The sequence below is a fragment of the Falco naumanni genome, chromosome 3, assembly GCF_017639655.2.
Source record: "Falco naumanni isolate bFalNau1 chromosome 3, bFalNau1.pat, whole genome shotgun sequence".
In the NCBI taxonomy this organism is placed as follows: domain Eukaryota; kingdom Metazoa; phylum Chordata; class Aves; order Falconiformes; family Falconidae; genus Falco; species Falco naumanni.
In genome coordinates this window covers 118,838,681-118,847,815 of record NC_054056.1, presented here as the reverse complement: position 1 = coordinate 118,847,815, position 9,135 = coordinate 118,838,681, and positions in this window count along the sequence as shown.

The following is a 9,135-nucleotide window of genomic DNA, read 5'->3' as shown; positions in this document are numbered from 1 at the left end:
ACTAGATGGCTATATTTAAGCAAATGAGTTGCCAGATAGGTACCTTTAGCTACCAACATTAACGACCATCTTAAAACTCAGGGTATTTGCCTTCAAGTGTATTTCATAAAAATCTCAGTTTTCCTTCAAGTCAGGGAGTGCTTTTGAACTGTGTTCAGATACAACCAGCTGCAAATGGAACCTAACACAATTAATTGATTAATGCCCTACTGCGATACAAATATAAATCAATGGGCCAAGATAGAGATGTTTGCCTAACACCTTCTCTTCAGGAGTTTTTCAGTTGTATAACTTTGGGAGCTGCAATTTGCCAAGGGATAGCAACTCTGAGACTTATGCATGAAACACGCTTTACTAGCAGGCAGTGTCAACCGGTGGCGGAAGAAACAGGATGGGATGTCATTTAGTGAGCCACAGCTAGGCTAAGATGAAAAATCTGGAGTTGGGCTTTCACTGAAAAATTCTGATTTTTCCAAGTGGAAATATTATGAAGAACAGCCAATGCCAGAAAGCACTGGGAATTTTCCCAGCCTCACGATAGAAATGATCAAAGCAAAGAAGTCCTATGATTAGTGAACTGCCCAAGTGCAATGTACTCAGCCATGAGAGACCTCATTTCAAGTTTCTGCTTAATATGATTCAGATCAAAGCCTTCTGCATTCAAGATGAATGCCCTAAATTCCATATTATAAAATAATTCTCTCTTTACCTAAGTGAATTTTTAATTATTCTGTAAAGAAAGAACATGAGAGAAATTCAATTGAAAATACAAAATATCAAAGTGATTAAAGACTTCACCACAAACATCCCTAAATATAAGGCCTATTTTTTTTAACAGAGACTTCACCCTGGGTTTTCCAGCATGATTTAACACTCTGGCTATCCAAATTCTTGTCCAAAGAAGAGGTATTTTTACAGAATAAGGGCTTTGGTTTCATCTTGATGTAAAATAGAATGGACTTCTTTTTCTTTGATGGATGTGAGGTGAGTTTGCAACCCTGCTATAGTTGTAGATTTTTTTTTTTTCCTTTTAAGATAATCCTGAAAACAGAAAGTAAAACTGTGCTCATTATTTGAAACCTGAGGCAACTCTCTAAATTACTTTTTTCTTGGGGCTCCCTAGGTTTCCTTCCATTCAATTACTAAATTGCAATAGTTCCCCTACTCCTGAATTATCCTCAGCCACCAATATCTATGCAGTTTGGAAAGTATTTTGGAAAATATTTGGAAAGTGTCTGTCAAACATAATAAGTGGTTAACTCCAAACCTTATTTTCCCTGCTTCTTTCCTTTTTGCCAGCTCCCCTTAAACTATTTTTTTTAATCAGATTTAGTAACCAGGACATGCCAGCAGTAACCCATCTACTTACCGATGGGCAGTTCTAACTATACATTTACTTAGGCATTCAAGCTACACGGCAGGTCTCAGCTGCTTATCGATTTTACACCATTAAAATAGATGGTTTTGTTTAGCATTGAAAAAGTGAACAATTTTTCTGACATCAACCACTTGTTTAATGGTCTTGGAATAATCTATATTTCATTAAAATGATGACTTATTACACCCAAGCACTCTCCTGTCTTCTTAACTATTGATTTAAGGCAGTTTAACACTTGTATAGCATATAATAAATTGGTCTGGAGTGGCAGCACTTTGTTATAAAGTCATTCTTAACTATATAAACACTGAACTGGCATATATTAGAGATGTTCCTCAGATCAGTTTCTGTGAAAGGATCTTTCCCACCAAAATAGTCAGTAATTCTTTTTCTTTTCTTTTTTTTTTTTTTTTTTTTTTTAAGTCTCATAAAACTTTTAGATAAGTAGAAGGTACCACAATCAATATTCATAGCATGATTTATAGGAGAAAGAAGCTTTCCACTAAATCCTGACCATAAACCCAGTACTGTAAAGTATTTAGTACAGTAATCCATCTCGTGGATATTTTAAACTGGGCATTAATGGTGCTGAAAAGTCGAGTGGCAGTGAATCACCTGTATTAGGGAGAAGTAGTTAGGAACTTTATTAGAGGAAATGATTCAAACATACCTAAGCCCTTTAGCCCTTTATTCTCCAATCAGTGACTTCTTACTTTCTCATATATTTTTCCTGATCACTTTTTTAGCTGCTGATATCACTAAAGCCACGCTTTGACATGGTGGAATAGATTCATCCTCCCTGTGCTTACAAGAAGGCAAACAGCAGACAGAGGCAGGTTTCAAACATAATCTGGTTTATGAGCTGCCAGCAAATATTCCCCTGCTATTGATCATTCAACTTCAATTCACTTGAAGGAATCAAAACACTCAGTTAAGAGTTTGCAAAATTATTTTTGTAGGAGCCTTCTATGAACACCCAAAAGAAGAATGCACAGGGAAGTCCACTGGAGATATTAGTTGCTCTCACACGTACAACAGAATGATAATAGCCCAGATATCTTGCTGTCCTCCTCCAAAGTGTGGTGGCTGAAGTCAACAGCAGGATTTAGTCATATTAAAAAGACAGGTTCAAATCTGTTGCTATTTCATACAGCAGCTAGTATTACAAGTGGAAAAAAGTTCTCTGCCAACGGAGGCAGCACTTTGTAGATAGTTTTGCTACTTCTCAAATATGTACTAACAGTCATTTCCTCACATTGCCCATCTAGAAAGAGAAAACAGGGGGAGAAACACCTCATTTTAAGTAGAAAAACATGATGGCTAAAGTAGAGGTATGCTCAGGAAGAGCCAGTTGAGGTTTGGAGCCTTTTGCTTTCTAAATTGGACTTCAAAACTATGATGATAGCCCTGAAAGACAGTAGAGTGATATTATTATTTTAGTTTTTCAAAGAAGGACATCACAGTACAGAGACATAAAATCAAACAATGGTCACCTATTATTTGAGAAATCTACAGACAGAAATGACTACTGTGCTCTAATCACCCAAGAAATACTTCCAACTTTTCTGGGCAATCATACACCTTTCTCTAGTGCAAGAGAGAAGCATAATATCAGCAACTCCTCTGCCACATGACCTTACACTTGTATGTGTAGTAGGTCTAACGGTGCTTTACTGCACAAGATTTAACTGGACAAACAGTACTGCTTACACAATGTAGCTTGGTCAACTCTGGGAGGAGTTAGCCCTGTTGTACACGGACCAAGGGAATACAGAAGAGTACAGCTAAGCTGGCACAGTTGCTGTGAGTCATGAAACTCACTCCCATCCACCTTTTTAAAATAAGCCAGCTGGCGAGAACAGAGCAGGCCACGACAGGTCTGAATTGACCCAGTGGGTTTTATGCAATTCATAGACATTACGATGATGACCCCTGTCCTAAAGGAATGTGGTGAAGCTGTTCAATATTACTTCTCCAAGCAGTCGCAGTGACTCTTAATAAATTTCATCCGTATGTTTTCTACTTACTGAAAGAAAAGCATGAGAGGTATATATTACTGAATTTAACTCACTGAGTTATTTATTAATATATATATATATATATATAATATATAATAAAAATGAGTATATATTAACCACAGAAAAATAATACTTTGCAGTGTATGCACAGCCGAAACACAAGTTAGGTAACATAAGCACATGTTGGGTAAAACATTGTAAAGAGAGCAGACAAAGCACACCATGCCAGCGTGTGCAAACTGTGCATCAAGACTTATGAAATGTTTATCAATAAACACGAACGTAGACATAAAAAAATACTCTGTGATCAGTTTCTAGTTCACTTCTTTCATTTAAGCATTTGATGGTGGCGACTTTGTCTCAGCACTGTCAGGCTCTTTTCTCATCATATTTGTTTGGTTTCGCTCTCCTACCCTGTGTAATCTCTTTTAGCACCCATTCATCCTTGTCCCTACTATCAGGCAAATCAGACACCACTTGTCTCACACCAGTGTTCCTTTCCCATTCTGTGGGCTCATATTTATTTGGTGGAAACCTGAGGTGTAAGGAAACCATGGGACAAAGGTATGTCTGTTTCTTGGCTTGGTATAGGAGGAGAAGAGATAAGAATAATTTCTACCTCAAGTTCCTGACATGTAGATGTCTCTGTGAGGGTGCCGACACATGAGCAAAGAATCGCAGTTTCTATTGTAGCCGGTGGGCAGCCAGGGTTTGGTTCAGTTGCCTAAACAGTCATCTGGGACTGGTAGGTTTGACGAAGGGTTTCCAGGAGACCCATATGACCCTGAAGCAGCATCTGTAGGGCAGACAGGTTATATCTGAGCTCAGATGGCACCACATGACTATTTTTAGGTAACTTAATCAGTGGGACACTTAATTAGCGAAGCCTTGAAACCATTTCAAGCACCCCTAAAATAAACATCTACACTTGTGTGAATCGTTATGCAGACTCCAGTGATTGATTAGAGCTGCTTTGAGTAAAGTGAGAACTCACACTTCTGTTACAGGAGTAGGCACCTCACCTTAGATGTCTTAATCTCTCACTGAATCTGCTTTTCATACCAAACAGGGCCTGAGAGCATGAGGATTTTGTAGATGAAGCGCAGCCTACAGTCATACTACCCAAAAGCCTATCTCTGTGACACAGTGCAGTGACCTGAATGAAAGCATATGTCAGCTCTGAATAAACTCCTCTGGGAACCAGTAGTAGGATAACCAGAACGGTATTGTGCTCTTCCAGGCTTTGTATGTCAAGTTTCTCATTCAGAGCTTGTTCAGGTATTTCTCAACGTTACACTATACCTTTCTGATATATCCTGAATGCCTTTCAGTAGCGTGTTAAGTGATGTAGCTAACATCTGTCACATGTAATTTGTCCTCTCTTTTCCACTCCCCAAGGGAGGAATTATACATGCAGTGTAGCATTTTGTTTTAGTTAAGAATTTGTGCTTGCTGTTTACACATGAAAGATGTTAGGACAGAGTGGCTGTAAGATGAAGGTCTCCTGCTGTGAATTCAGAGCTCTGAGGTTTTGCCCTGTTTTGAACCTTCACAAAAAGCTGACCTTCTTCTTCACCCTTTGTAAATGGCTTCCCTTGTCAGGCAGTCAAAAGGGAAAAGTATTTTGCTACCGACAAGGTTTTCTTCTGTTTGTCTGGCTAAGAACACTAAATGCTGTTAATTAACAGTTCAATGAAAGGTGGTGAGACCTTCTGACCTCTTGATCTATCTGTGATAGCTACTGTGCATACAGTGGGAAGGCAGGAGCAAAAGAATGTGCTTTGTGAAAGGGAGAACAGAAAGCTGTGCAATGACCCTCATTTTCTGTCACAGCTTGTTCCACATTATCATACTGATTCTGAAGACAGGTCTGCAAAATGTAAATTTTAAATAGGACCTCTGTTCCCACTTTTTTCCTGCTATTAGTAGGTGAAATACTAAAAGACATCATCAAGGCTAGAAGCAGAATTTAAAAAAAGACAAACAAAACCTAAGCTATACTTGCGTGAAGGTAAATATGGCAAGTACAACAGATGTAAAGGGAGAAAGATCACTCCTCTGAGCTTACCAATGCAATTTAGAGACTGTCATGCTTTGCAGGAACATCTGAATACTATGTGAAATGAAGTTCTGACCCATTTCAAACTTACTCTATTATAGATCTAAATTCATCTGAATTCAGCTAAGTTCAGCATAGCCTTCAGGAAAGCCAAATCATGTAACTTGGTGTTGGCTCCTGCATCTGCCAGAGCTTTGTTCATGATTATATATGCATTTGCAAAAGGATACCTGAAAGGATGACGTTCCAGTGTTGACCAGTTTAATCTTTCTCAGAAGTTTCTCCTTTGTACCAATACAGGGACTTGTTCTGTTTCCTGCGCACCCCAATGAAATAATTTCCCACTAGGCTAAGGCTGAACCTCCTCTTCCTGCATCAGAGGGTGGTTTGAGAGGAAAAGAGAGAACAAAGTTGGTTGTTGCCTTTTGCATATGATTCACGAGTGTTTATAATGTAGTTTGCTGAAATGGTAATTCTGTCCTTCAGAACTGAGCTGACATTTAAAAGACAATAATAATGAAATTCTCCCTCATCCACACCTATCTGGATTCCAGAAAAAACACTCAACTTCTGCAGTTCAGATTCAAATCAAGATTTGACCCCATCAACCCAGAATTTGGAATTCATCACCAACTCTGCAACAGAGTGTCGGCAACAAAACAGTTACGCAGGTTTGTTCCAACTCTCTGTGCTGAAGTTCTCCCTACCTTTTAACCTCCCTAAAATAGGAAGGGAGGAGGAAGTATAGTCAAGGTCTTCTGCGTGCTCTTCTCAGCATAATGAATCCTCCCCCATGTTCATTTAGTTCATCCCCACTATAAAAATGACTTTTTCAATCAAAGCATTGTACTCCTTCCAAAGACATTAAGCCGAATGACAGAACATGAGCTGAAATGACAAGGACAAGCTAGCTCAGCGCAAGGCAAGGGGAGTTTCTAAAGTGAATGATTGAAAACGAATACCTACTAGGACTTTGCCCAAGGACTCTCAGCAAATTGTTCCTACAGAGAACCTGATTTTGGATAAGGAAAGGAGAACAAGACAACCCTCTACCACTTGGGTTTTTGTTTCGTTTTTCTTGCTTACTTGACATTAATAGTTCTGCTCATTATTTGTGGCATTTGAAATTTTACATGCTCAAAGCCCAGAGAAACCTCAGAAGTCAGAATTAAAAAGCTACTCTCAGCCTACAACAAAAGGAGGGAATTAGGTATCTCGGAATGAGAGTCATAGGAATAGTCATAGGGAATGGGTGGATTAATAAACAGAAAATCAACAGGACCTTTAGGAAAAGCATGTCTGATGCCTACACTCTGCCAGAATTAGGAATGTATCTGAAGATCTGAGGTAAGTGCTGTTGTGGTTTAACCCCGGCCGGCAACCAAGCCCCACGCAGCCGCTCGCTCACTCCCCCCACCCAGAGGGATGGGAAGGAGGATTGGAAAGGAATGTAAAACTCAAGGGTTGAGATAAAAACAATTTAATAGTAAAGCAAAAGCCGTGCATACAAGCAAAGCAAAGCAAGGAATTCATTCCCCCCTCCCCATGGGCAGGCAGGAGCTCAGCCACCCCCAGGACAGCAGGGCTCCAGCACATGTAACGGGGACTCGGGAAGACAAACACCATCATGCCAAATGTCCCCCCCTTCCTTCTTCTTCCCCCAGTTTATATACTCAGCATGATGCCATATGGTATGGAATACCTCTTTGGCTAGCTTGGGTCACCTGTCCCGGCTGTGTCCCCTCCCAATTTTTCATCCCCCCCCCAGCCCTCTGGCGGGCAGGGCCCAAGGAACTGAAAAGTCCTTGATTTAGTATAAACATCACCCGGCAACAGCTAAAACCATCAGTGTCCTATCAACACTCTTCTCACATCAGAGCCAAAACGCAGCACTGCACTAACTACTAAGAAGAAAACTAAATCTATCCCAGCTGAAACCAGGACACTATCTACACAAAAATTAGGACTCACATATCCATAGTGCCTCTTGAAATAGGTGTCCAATTTAGATATTAGTAAGTAGATGACTGCTTTACTTTTGGCAAGCAGCAGGGCTTCCTAATTTTAAGAATACAGCTGCAAGTTTGCATCAATTGCCATGAAAACTAGACACCTGTGTTACCTTAGGTTACCTTGGCTCACCTAAAGCCAGGGGAGTCAAACCCACATCTATCATAGACTAGAAGAGGGCTCTTTTTCAGACCTGCGTTATGCTCCTCTGAATTCTTCCTACTGAAGTCTTGCTACTATCCATAACCAAAGCAAAGGGAAAGTTCCTAGGATAAGGGAGGCGATAACCAAAAAGGAACGTGACTCTCTGGCTTTGTGGTTAGGGCTTTACACAGGCACCAATAGTAATCTGTATTTTCAGTGCAGGGAAAAAAATAAAAGGAAAGTGACCCTATTCTAAACTAGGTGAGTTGGGACTCTACCTTTAAAACACTGTTTAATATCAAATGTAACTGCTGTGCAGAGCTGGTACAAGGTTTATGAACCATTTTGTGTCTAGGGTCTCTATTTCTGGCTATCAATCACTGCATATTTGAAAGCGATCCTTCATATTGTATACCCCGAAGGAAGAAACTAGCAACAAAGACCTAAGCAGATTTCTGACATGATAAACCACAACTTTTCTAAGAATCATTAGAGGCTATCGTGCCAGCTAGCTCTCAGGGAAATCTTTTTACATATCTAAGCTGATAATAAGAACATTTTTGTTCTAATAAAACTCAGCCCATGCACTGAAACTCCAAGGAACTGATTATCTCTTTAGAAACAAATGCTCTGCATTTGTACCGATAAAATGAATTTGCCTTCATTCAGGATAAATGATTAAGCCACTGGATGTTTCCTTTTTTTTTTTTCTGTTTAAGAATAAGTATATATGTTCAGAATATTTCAAAGGATATTTGTATTACCGTTTTTTTTTTTTTTTCATTATTAGTTGTAAAAATCACACTGTGTGGTGCACACACCAGAGCAAGCATTGTCTGTAGCTGATTCGGCTTTATGTGGTACAGCTCCCACAGCTACGCATTCAGGTTTTGAGACTGAGATCCAGCCCAAAACTCAGCATGCGCTACCTGGCAGTCAACAGAATCCCTTCTTAGAAGACAATATGATCCTTTGGTCAAAAAGAAGGAAGCAGGATATTCTGCTGGCTGTCATTTTGGGATGATGTGGGATACAGATTTTCCTGCAGGTCCTCTTTCATTGAAATTAGTTTAAAAAAAAATTGTGTTATTCTAACATTTTCAGAATTAAATTATCCATGTCTGGGTTGTCTTCTTATTTTTGTTGTATTATGGACCAAGATATTTAAGATTGTCAGAAATAAAGACAAAATAAAATAAAATAAAATAAAAAAGCTAAGCTCTACCTATTCTTTCCATCACCATCTTTTCCTTTTATTATTTTTTTTTCAGAAGAATTTTCACATTTGAATAACTTTTTTCTCTGCCTATAATTGAAGACCTTTGTGAAAAAGAATTACATTTTTCTGCAATGTTTTACTTCAGACAGTATCTCTCACACAACATGTGTGACTAAATCCTGTTGACTCACAACTCGGAAACCTCTAATTTCTACTAACAGAACTTATTCTTTGTTCTCACTCATTCAAGACAAGTGTCAGAGTTCCCAATACCTAGCTGATTTAACATAAGTAGGAAATTTCTGTT